This window comes from Excalfactoria chinensis, chromosome 7 (genome assembly GCF_039878825.1).
Source record: "Excalfactoria chinensis isolate bCotChi1 chromosome 7, bCotChi1.hap2, whole genome shotgun sequence".
NCBI lineage: Eukaryota > Metazoa > Chordata > Aves > Galliformes > Phasianidae > Excalfactoria > Excalfactoria chinensis.
The window spans coordinates 27,626,679-27,638,331 of record NC_092831.1 but is presented as its reverse complement, the minus strand read 5'-3'; the positions used below and the strand labels follow the sequence as shown (position 1 = coordinate 27,638,331).

Here is an 11,653-nt window from a genome sequence, read left to right as displayed (position 1 = left end):
ATGGGAGAAGGTGATACAGTGGCTTTCAAAGCTAGCAGCCATCAGCTGAAATGACTGGGAGCAGCTATCCAAAGTGAGGGCAGGCTGTTTAGAAGGTATCGCTCTGGCTGTGCAGAAGAGGGTCTTGAGCCACAGGCTTCTGGGAGTTAGGGGACTCTTGCTGCATGCGTTCACTAGCACGCTGTGTGTCTGACATATGAAAGCTGGTATTAGATTAGGTATCCCTCATGCTGTGTGTTTCTGTTTTGCTTTACAGCTCTCAGTCTGGGTGGAGCAGTTACTAGGCTAACAGCTTTGTAACTATGTGTCTCTGTGCCAGCGGCCACTGTTTCCCTTAAGCTCCCGACTCATCCTTGCTCTTTTAGGGCTCAGCCGCTAGATGCCCCTGTCTCACAAGCAGCAAATGGAAGGAGGCAGGCTTTGCGGTGGGAAAGCAGCTAATGCACTGCTTTGTGGGAGCGTGTGGCTGCTTTTGTAGGTAGTAATACGCACAGATCAGACGTTCTATACATCAGGCTCTGGGGAAGTGCATGTTGCAGTTCTCTGACATTTTGCCACTCTCTCCTCCTTGAGACTGTAAGGTACCAGCTCCCACTGCACCCTGCAGTTAGTGTGGGGAATCCTTTCTTTCTAAGTGAAGGGAGGAGTGATAGTTTGGATAGCAGACCTGGATGAGAAGAGATCAGTAAGGGCTTCCTGTGCGCAGAAGCAAAGAAAACCAGACAGGAAGCTGCTGAGGGCTGGATCGAGCTCTCTGCTCCTGTGGTGAGGTCAATGTAAAATACATCTGGAAGACATTTTGCTCTGATTTTAATAGGCTCTGATCTTTGGACAGGGCTGACATTACGTCAGGTTTCTTTTGCCTTGCTGTAATGATTAGAACAGTTCTGCAGAGGGCACTTGCTTCTTTAGTGCTGTCTTTAGAGCTCAGTGCCTGGATGGTATGTGATCTCCAGTGATGATACTGATGTGGCTCATTGCTCAGCTTGACTGTATTTGACATCTGTCTGTACTCATGTTCACCTTTGCACGTCTGGAGGGTGTGCAGTGCATGAGCATGACTGTTGACTCACTTGCTGATTTATGTGAGCAGCTTGGGTGGTAGTGAGCAGGGTCTTTATGATGGTGAGGAACACATTTAGGCTTAACAGGTGATCTAATGTCTCCGAGTAACACTGAAGGGACCCAGTTGTTTCTTTTGGTGGTCTCTGGTAGTACCCAATACCTTATTCTTTCAGGGAAACCGGGTTAATTAGTATGTTTCAGGACTATTGCAGCCAGCGCTTTCAGACCTCAGGGCTTTAAGAGAAGGCAGCTGGCGAAGGAGAGGTTCCTGATCTGATGTAAAGCCAAAGCAGGTGGTGCGAAGTCTCCTGCTGCCCGGAGATTGCCTATGATAAAATCTGTAGCTCAATTTTAGCCCGAAATGTTTTCTCTTCCTGTGGCTTACAGAGGCTCTTACAGCTGCTCTTCCTTCCTGCAGGTCCTCAGTAAGTCACACACCTAGGAGAGCAGTGTATTCATTAGCATCGCTGAACAGTCTCTGTGCTGGTAATGGCTGTAATTAGCAGTGTCAGTACACAAAATTCCAGAGACAGCTTCTAAATAAATGACTTAAAATCCCCCACATAAATGTGTTGTGCCACACAATCGATCTAATTTCCTATAGATTTCTTCCTCCTTTTGTGTACTCGAGGGGCTAATAAGGTGTGAACTTATGCTGTACTTTTTTTCTCGTGGATCATAATATTTCCTTCTTTGTGAAGACTTTATAGTGTGTGATGTGCCCCAGCTGCTGCTGGGGGCTGCTTGCAGTGAAGCTGGGTTTGGAGTTGCTTAGAGCATAGAAGTTGGAGGTGGTTGGTTTGTCCTTTCTGACAGGTGTAATTGTCTCACTGCTTTTACAGGGCTGGAGCATTAATAAGTTATTAAGGTAGGCATGCTAGTAACTGTGGTAACTTGTCTTAGTGGCTAGCGAGGATCTCTGGCACAGTGCAAATCTGCTTCCTCAACTGCAGTGCTGGGCTTGGTCCTCTTCTGTGCGCTACTGCCATTTACACACAACACAGAAATAAGAGAGATGGGAAGACCTTTTCCTCGTTGACATTAATGAAGCTCTGCTGAGGCTGGCTCTCTGCAGGGAAGGAGCTGTCCCTGGACAAAAACACTGCAGAAATTCCAGTTTAGATGTGCAGCTGGCTTTGGAGAGCATTGTCGTCCCACAGATGTGTCCATAACACTGCGTGGTTTTACTCCCGATGAAAAGCAAGCTGCTGTGCTGAGGCTTTTGGAGGGAGGGCTGTTTCCAGCTGGCATGGAGCCACTGCAGCTGGCTGACACAAGGCATGTTGGCTGTGCCAGGGTGTGGGACTGTATTTTCTTCCCCAGACAGCGATATCTCACAATGGGTCACTGCCTGGAGTGCAGGATCAGAGCTTTCTGTGTATTGAAGAGTTTCTTGTTCTCCTTGTCTTTTATATTTTTTGCCTTGTTTGTGTTTTTAAGGCGTGTTTTCTTTTTAAGTTTATTTGTTAAGGATTGAAAATATTTTGCCAACTCATAATGCTGCTTTAAACAAAGGGCTGGTTTCCTTCCTAAGTTTCCAACCTCATGGCTTCCAACCTCACATGCCAGTATTCTTTCTTGTGACTCCTTTTATGATACAGATAAATGGAAGAGAATGCATTTCTCATACTGTAGGTGTAGATGTAATGTCGAAGCTGTTTCTCCTCTGGGATTCTGGTCTGCAATTAACTCTGTAATTTCTGCATCATTCCCAGGGCATTTTCCAACATCAAGCGAACAAGGAAAAACCTCGTGTACATGGAGGGACTCTTCCCGAAGTAGGCCCTTGGATTCAATAAACAGCAGCACACCACTGACACTTAAACTGTAAGTGCTTCTGCAGATTATCACTTGTTCACTTGGCTACTTTGGTTGATACTGTTTCTATTTTGAATAACTGAAGATACAGTAACATGGTTCTTTGTGGCAGACCCAAGCCAGAGTCTGAAGTAAAAAAAGAAAAACAAAAGCAGATGTTATTTCACTTTATTAAAGGTAATGCTGTGCCCAGGCCACGAAGATCATGAGCTTTTGTTGTGAGCCTGTCTTAGTTTTGGATTAATTTTGAACCCATTCAATGACTGGCAGGATGAAATTTTTGATAGAGACCATTACTAGAGAACTCTGTGGCTAACATGTAAAATGCACGCAATCCCAATTAGTCCATCTTTAGCTGCGTTTTGTGGAACACTTGCCCTGGAAAAGGCAGAGTTAGCTGCAGAAAGCAGTCTGAGGGTTGAGTTACAGGTGTATTCATAGCTAATATTGGCACTTAAACACAGAGCTCCGTGTTGCTTCTAGAATCTTCCTCTTTTGTGGACTTCTGCTGTTGAAGCAGCAGGAACTTTAGACTTTTCTGCTTCATCCACACAGGTATTGAATCTTCTCCCTATGAAATTTCAGTGTATCTGTTGTGGGAAGCTCATAGTGAGATGGTTACAGTAAGCACTAGAATTAGGCTTGTTTGGAGCATACCGTCATTGCTGTTCTAGCTGCTGAATCGCATAGGTAATAGTGTTATGGTCAGAGCTCTGACCAAAACTGCTTTTTGCCAAGATGAGATGGTGTAGTAAGAGTGAGGGGAAGAGCAGGGCTTGAACCAAGCCAGGAACCTGGATGGATAGACTTTAAGCTTCATGTGCATCAACAGAGTTGAAAACTTAGGTCTTTTCCAAGGTCGTTCTGGGTCTGGCTTGAGACCAATTGCTTATGCTGGAAATCAGACCCATGCTGCCCTAATCCACCTTGCAGATTCTTCAAAGCACACTCCTGAGGGTGCTGCAGCTGCAAAGGGATTGTGGGGTAGGGAATGAGAGGGAGAATTACGTTGTCTGGAAAGGTTAAATGTGATTTCTAGAGTGCACAGCTGGTTGTCTCCCTGACTGGAACAGGAAAGAGGTAGCACTTGTGTAAAGCACTCCTTTGCAGTTGTGGTTCCTAATTATATTGCAAGCAGAAAGTAGTATGTGCTTAGTTCAAATGGCGCTTTCTGTGCCTGCAACTTCTTGCTTCTCAGAGGCAAACTGCATAAGGCTCAGCCAGCAGCAAGTTGTAGCACAGCTCCCCTTGTGCTTTCTGCACTGTTTGGAAGAGTTTAGCAGAGATTGTTCACAAAATTATCTCATGATAAGCTTCCTCACTGTGGATAGTACTTAACCTTGGTGGTATTTTTGGGGTTAGTGCACCTGTGCCTGAAATCTCCAGTGCTGGTCCCGCTCCCACATCTTCTGGTACTCTGTGTCCTCTTTATAGGCGTGCAATAAAAGCTGCTACCTAGAAGTGTATACTCTCTAAGTTAACTGATCTTTGCAAGAAAAAAACTTCTGGTTAAATGACATTATAGATCTGTTTAGTAGGAGTTTGCTGTTCTCTTTAAAGATAGAGAGCCATCCTCAGTTAAGTATACCTGCCTAGTGGCAGATCCATCTGTAAGTTGAGGCACGTGCTTCGGTGCATGGTTGTGTGTATGGTGTATGAAGCTTTTAATCCTCCTCACCCCCTTGAGTAACCATGGGAAGAGGACAAAAAAGCAGCAGTAAGAAGGAAAAAAAACAAAACAAAACAAAAAAAAAACAGAGCACTGAAAGAAAACCCTCTGTTCTGCAAATCCTTCCTGTCTGGAGCACCAGGTATGAAACAACATCAAAAATGCTGATTGATAGGGATGCTGTCTATGAGGTGAGGGGCCAAGGCCAGGCTAAGTAATACCTACGAAATACTAGCTTCCCCTCCTACCAAACCAGGAACGTCCAGCACTGCACAGGCCAGTGCTAAAGGGTAAAAAGTAAAACAAACCTGAACTGGTGTGAAATAGAAATACTGTGCATTTCCTTTCCAAAAAGTCATAAATATTCCAAAGGGAAAATTAATGAATTAAGCTTTTGAAGCTTGGGAAGAAACTTTGTGGGAAGTTTTCTGTATCTTCTGCTATGATGTTTGTTGTAGTAAAAACCTGTTATTAGTGCAGTATCTTCTGCTTAGGACAAGTCAGGTTGAATAAGGCTGTGAGGTGATGCTTTTCATGAGTACACAAGGCATTAGCCTATCAAGTAGTCACTGAGAGTGATCACACATACCACTGTTTCAGTGGAGCTGCTTTTTTCTCGAGCCCAGCTGTAGGCCTGGCCTATTGATATACTCTGGAGCCATGAGCTTTTGCTTGTGAGTTTTTGTTATTTTTACTTAGGGTGGTAATATAACTGTCCACTACTGTCCAACCAGTTGCAGTTACTGTGAGCTGAATTATATAGTGCCTACCTGTGAGGACCTGTTGTGCCAGGCCATGTTTATGTATAAGATACTCTTCTGTTATGTTGCTTATCTCATCTGATGGATGCTTGCTCACTCCCCTCAATTCCTGACTTTGCTTTTGGATCACCCTACTCATAGATCTGAGGTCACAGATCCCAGGATCTGTGATGGGTCACATCCTGGCCAACGTCTTCTGTAGATGCTAGATGCCTTCTGTGAGGTTGGATCCATTGGCTCTTCCATAACAGGATTTCTTTGTGAATGTTTTGGTTTCACTGATGTTGCCTCTAACTCGAGAAAAAACTGATACCGCAATGAGGAGCAAAATGACAGAACTGTGCAGTGGACACAGTGTGTGCTTGTGTTCATGCACTTATATGTGTGTGTATAAAGTAGAAGCCCAGGAACTGTTTATATTGAAGCCTTTGTTCTAGATAATAATCTTTGTAGTGTAATCAAGGGCAAGGCAGTTTTGCTTTCCTTTGTTAGAGCATACACTGGGGTGTGGTAATCTATCACATATTCAGCCATGATAGCGTTGCCACAGAAGGAAGCAAACGTGATGAGAGTCATCCTCAGCAAATGTGGCTAATTGTGCACTGTAAGGTCTTGCTATTTTTAAACTGTGTAAAGGATGTGTAGCATGGGAGAGAGTGTTTATGTAGCCCTTCTGATTTGCTTTTATTTCATAAAACTACTTTGGCTCTTCTGGCTACACTCAGTTTTAGCCAAGCAAGGGTTTTCTGAAGTTGGCCTTTCGGGATAATGTCAGTCTCTCTCAGATACAGCAAGGTTTTTTCTGTATTTTCTCCTAGTCAGCTGATCTAAGAGGAACTGCTAATCCCAGTGGCAATGGAATTTGACCCATTTTTCAAGACTTTGGTTCTTTTTCTTTCGCTGAAGATAAGAGCCTTATCTTTGTTAAGTTTGGGTGAAGCACAGACCCTGTATTCCAGACAGCAGATCACTGCTCCCTGAGCTGCTCAAGCCTGAAAGAAGTTTAATCTCGTTGAAAATGGTTTTTCTCTAACGTGGGAATAGATATAACAATCTTCTTGTCAGGCATTATATAAACCTTACTGACCAAAAGGCTGTCTTGATCACAACTTATCCACAATGTTTGGAAGAGTAGGAAGGTGCCACAGTGGGCAGAGTTAACAAGAAATTTGCCCCCCCACCCCTTTTCTTTTTAAAGACCATCTTTGTTGTGACCTTGGTTTGAGTTTTTCAATGATTTTGCTACGGTATTTTTTCTTTTTACAAAATCAAACTCTTAATATTGTTTCGAAGTACCATATGGGATGTTAAATGAGACAATTGCAGGGTGCTTGATTGATTGTGAGCACTTTTGTATCCTGAATGCCATTCGTATTTGTTGCTGCTCCAGATACATTGGAGGCATGCTTCTTTCATCTTATGAAGCCACACGCTGTGCGTGTAAGTTCATTTCCAGAGCTGTTTACCTTGCAGTGCTGAGATACTGCTTGCTGTCAGGTGGGCCAGATGTACGTTTTGTGAAGGAAAGTGAAACTGTATTCTGGTTTGATTCTGATGCTTTTTGACACTTCAGTTTAAATACTAGAACAAAAGTTTTCACTTATTTCTTCAATGAAATTTGCTTTCTGGTTTTTGTTGTGAAAACAAAAAATGTAAGGAAAAAATTAATTTAAGAGGTGAGAATTGCATTTCATAGTATGATAGGATGGTTTGGGTTGGAAGGGACCTTTAATATCTTCTAGTTCCAACCCTCTGCTGTAGGCAGGGACACCTCCTTCTAAACCAGGCTGTTCACAGACCCAAACAGCCTGGCCTTGAATGTTCCCAGGGAGGGTGCGTCCACAGCCTCGCTGGGCAACCTGTGCCGGTGTCTCACCACCCTCACAGTAAAGAATTTCTTCCTAATACTTTAAAACATTCATCTAATGTGATATCATAATATCTAGTCTAAAAAAATTCCGTCTCTTTATTTTCTTTACATGGAGTTGCACAGGCATTCAAATAACTGCTTGCAATTATACATTAAGAGTGGATTTTGGATTTTAAAACTGTTGTTGTTTTGTTTGAACTCCTGAACAAAAAGTGGTGTTTAATCAGATCTACAAAGAATTTTCAAGTTATAAGTTACAGCTTTGCATCCACAAGTACAACTGTCTCCATGTTTTCTTCAGACTGAGGCATTTGTTAGCCAAAGACCCATGAGGAAAACATTCTGCATTCAGAATTCTGCACTGTATCCCAATCCCTTGTCAACTGGAGGTTTGTGTGTCTTATTGAAAGGATAATTGCACATTGTGATTCCATTAATGGAAGTTGTCTCAAGGCTCAGAGCTGTAAGTCCTCTTTCAACAAGGCATTCATATTTTTCTCTGTGAGGACTGCAAAACTGTGACTTAGGAACAGGATTTCTTCATGCTATTATACCAAGATTTTGTGCTCTTTCTCATACTGAGTATGCCCTTCTGCATTTCACAGTCATGCTTTGGAACTTTGCTTCCTGCCATTGCTAGTGCCAGGTGTAGTCAGCCGAAGTGGACAGTCAGAATCAGTCTGTGCAGGAAGAAGTAGCAAGTAGGAAAGAACATGGAAACAAGGGGAAAAGGTGTAGAGATGTGTGTTAGTTCTGCTGCTTTTCAGGCAAACTTTTGCAAGTCACTTAGAGCTGTCAGCAAAAGCTTTGCTTTGGTGTTTTTGAAAACAGAAAAACTGCTCTTGTATTCTCTCAATATTTAGCTGTCTCTGGCTAATAAACAGAGAGGATGAAGCATAAATGAGTGTGAGGATGTAAAAAGGCAAAGGAAAATTAAACATCTGATGTGAGCTTGCTATCATTATGATGTCTGAGAAATTCTTCCAAGTGTTCTCCCTTTTCTCAACTGTTGTATTCAGTTCCTAACTGGAAAGGAAGGCCTTTCTCAGTGACTCTCAGTACTGAGCGCAGATTTTCTTATACTCTCTGCAGGATCAAATGGTCAGCATAAGGAAATAATGGAGTGGCCATGTGGGTAAGTGTAGAATATTCTTAGTCCTAGTTCTGGGTTATCTGAGCTACTGTCAGACCTCTTCTCTGCTTTACTGGAACTGGAGAAAGTTTACCCAAATGTATTCAGGTCAATAGTAGAATAATGTAAAAAGGAAGGTCAATGATCAGCAATGTTTGGCTGTTTGAGTTACTAACAATCTCTCCATATCTGAGGAATCAAGCAGGTGGGTTTTTAATAAGGTTTATGTTGCTTCTCAATAAGACAAGTGGTTATCAATTTTCCAACTGCATGAAGGCATTCTGAAACAATTAAAGATCATGCAGACTTGAATGCATCCTGTTTATACAAAACGTGACTGAGACTAAAATAGAAGGGGAATTGCTACAGGCTAACTTAGATCTTATTATTTTCATTCATGTGCAGCTTTCCTCTGTCAAAGCACTAGTTCTCAGCAGCTGTCAGGTTCCAGGTGTTGCAGAATGGATCAGCCATTCCCCAGAATTGTGGTGCACTAACCTGCATGTATTGTTCTGCTAGCTTTCCTGAACTTTCAAACTCGTGTCTCTGGATGTGCAGTGTGATTCATGTGATGTGAATTCCCAAGTGCAGGGTAATGCCAGGCTTGCCTTTGAAGCAGGTGTGCAGTTGATCTGCATGCATGCAGGAGACCTGCTGTTTCCAGAAGTCTGCCAAGGCTTCAATTTGCTATCATTTGAAATGTAACTTATTTATTTGTCTCCTGTGCTGAAGTCAGTAGCATGTCCTGAAGTTCTTCATCACGTCTACAAACCTTTATTGTTTCTTATTTGAGGGATGAAGTCTCTAATAATGAGCTGATATTGTCTGGCTGGACTTCAGGAAAAGGGAAAAATGACAGGATGTACAATTATGTGAGTCAATAAGGATCAATTGGAATGCATCACCCAGATCTGAGGACTGTCTTTTGATCTACCATGAACTTTTCCTACTGAAATTTAAAATACATCTTTCCTCAGACCTCCCTTTAAAATAGGAGAACTTTGGGGGGAGGAAAGGCAAAGGCTGAGGCATGTACTTGATTCTTCCTCCCTTCAGCTTATCTCCATACACTCAGGTGAACATCGGTCTTAATTTTTACAATTCTTGGCTTGTGATACTTTGCATCACAGCTGAACTGTTTTTTAAGTATCATGTGTTTTGCTTGAAGTGCTTCATTTGATTTTGAGATTGGCTCAAAGCAGCAGATCTGCAAGCGTAACTGAGCATGCTTTCTCTCCTGTGGCAATCCAAGAGGAATGGGGATGCAGGGATGCTGTTAGTTCATTTGCACACGAACAGTACAATTTTAGTTTATCCCTCCTCTATACCAAAAATAGTAAGTGATGTTCTCTGAGGTCAACAGATTTAATAGAGCTGTTAGCAGTATGCTGCAGACGGAAATTGATAGCTACCTTAAACTTACTGTTACATTCTTAGTGCTTATCTTGTTTGATAAAGTCCTGATTAGGAAATCCTAAAATTGTCTTAGAATGCTTTGGTTCAGAACAGACCTTTAGGCATCTTCCAGTTCCAACCCACCTGCCACAGACTGGTTGCTACCCACCAGGTCAGGCTGTCCAGGGCCTCAGCCAACCTGGCCTTGGGCACTTCCAGGGATGAAATCTCCCAGGTCATTCTCTGCAGGGCTGCTCTCAATGAGTTCTTCTCGCAGGCTGTACATGTACCTGGAATTGCTATGACCCAAGTGTATCACCTTGCACTTGCCCTTAGCGAGCCTCATTAGGTTCATGTAGGCTCACTTCTCAAGCCTGTCCAGGTCCTTCTGCGTAGCATCACTTCCTTCTGTCATATCAGCTCAGGTTGGTGTCATCAGCAAACTTGCTGAGGGGGTACGCAGTCCCACTATCCAGATTGTTGGTAAAGATGTCGAAGAGGTTTGGGAAACCTTAGCATAATTCATCTGCTTTTGATGCTTGCACTGGGTTCCTTGAGAAGCAAGTGCATCTTCTCTTGGAAGGTGGTGTTTCCAAATCACTTTAAAGTTTTTTCTGCTGGCTGAGGGAAGGAGGAGTGTGTTTGTCTTTTTCCCTGTGGCCATGGAGAATTTCGTTCTTACTGGCACCATCAACTACTTTGCTTTTCCACCCAATATCTTTTGGAGCATGTTTTAGTCAGAGCAAGACGTGGTGGTCAGAAATAAGATAGAGCCTGACAGATGGCAGGACAGACTTCCAAAGACATCTGAGAAACACTTGGAAAAAACTTCCCTCTCATGTCAGCTATGAGGAGAGTCCAGGCAATTTCTCTGGACTGCTTATTACACTGGTCCCAGTCCAGAGAGATTTATGTTACTGAAGCTCAGATGAGTTGAAGGGCAGTTACTTGGGATTTTAACTGGCACGGATCTGGGCCAGATGCCCACAAATAGGCTATATTTCTTGCCTTTCAAGTGAGAACAGAACTAGTCATGTGTTTTGTTGTTGTTTTTCTTTTTTACAGAGAAATTGAAAATGACAGTCATTTTCCTGCAATAACTTAATAAGTTGACAGGGATATATAGTTCTGTTACTGGAATCTGCAGAGGCAGCTGAATAATGCTAAGATTAGGTGGAGAGAATGTGATAGTTGTAACAGGCAGTCTTGATAATCTCTGCATTTTATTTATTTTTTACCTTTTGTCATGGATTTGAAAAGGAGCACAAAATTCAGAACATGATAAAATTACCCTATCTCCATTTTCAGAATTGTAGTACAAATTTGTCTTTTCAGCATTAAGAATTGTTAAGAACTTCCATGTATTTGGAGAACTTTCTTTGAGTTCTTCCTGAGGAAAGTACTAGGCTGTTCCTGCAAGTAACTAGGAGTGTAGTTTAGGGAGCAGTGATAGCTGTGCAGAAGCATATTGCTGCTTTCCTGCTCCTGGGTTTATTTCAAGACACTGCAGTTGATGTGGTCAAGATCACATCTCTTGGTCTGCTGTGAGGCTGGGGCTTACTTGTCCTCTGTGAAGCAGAGGAGCTGGAAATGGCTAGCATTGGTACTCAAGGCCTGAGAGTTCCTTCCGTGTTTACTTTGCACTGCAGAGTTGTGACTGTGAGCTGTACGTGGGACAAAACAATGCTAAAGACAGACCTGGTGATGTCCTGTGGTGGGTCTGAGTGAAATCATGCAAGGCAAACAAGTCCAGCTTTCCCTTGTCAACGTGTGTCACTATGATCCCAGATCTAATGTGATCTGCTGTCCTGCAGCTATTGCACTGCAAAATTGCAGTTTTGCAGCCCATGTTCCCTTCCAGTGGAGGAGTGTTTAGTTTTGTCCAGGGAGCAATTCTCCCCCTTTCCTTTAGCAGTCATGTGCAGCTCTCTAGGAGGTAAATG

The 11,653-nt window shown here is 42.9% G+C and overlaps 1 protein-coding gene across 1 annotated transcript in view; it reads left to right on the top strand.

The window, feature by feature from the left end:
- Nucleotides 1-2,784: 2,784 nt before the first annotated feature.
- CPS1 (carbamoyl-phosphate synthase 1) overlaps nt 2,785-11,653 on the top strand; it is a 97,802-nt gene continuing 88,933 nt past the window's right edge. The window contains exon 1 of the mRNA XM_072341850.1: nt 2,785-2,892. The gene's annotated coding sequence lies outside the window, so the exon portion shown is untranslated. The remainder of the gene's footprint in view (nt 2,893-11,653) is intronic.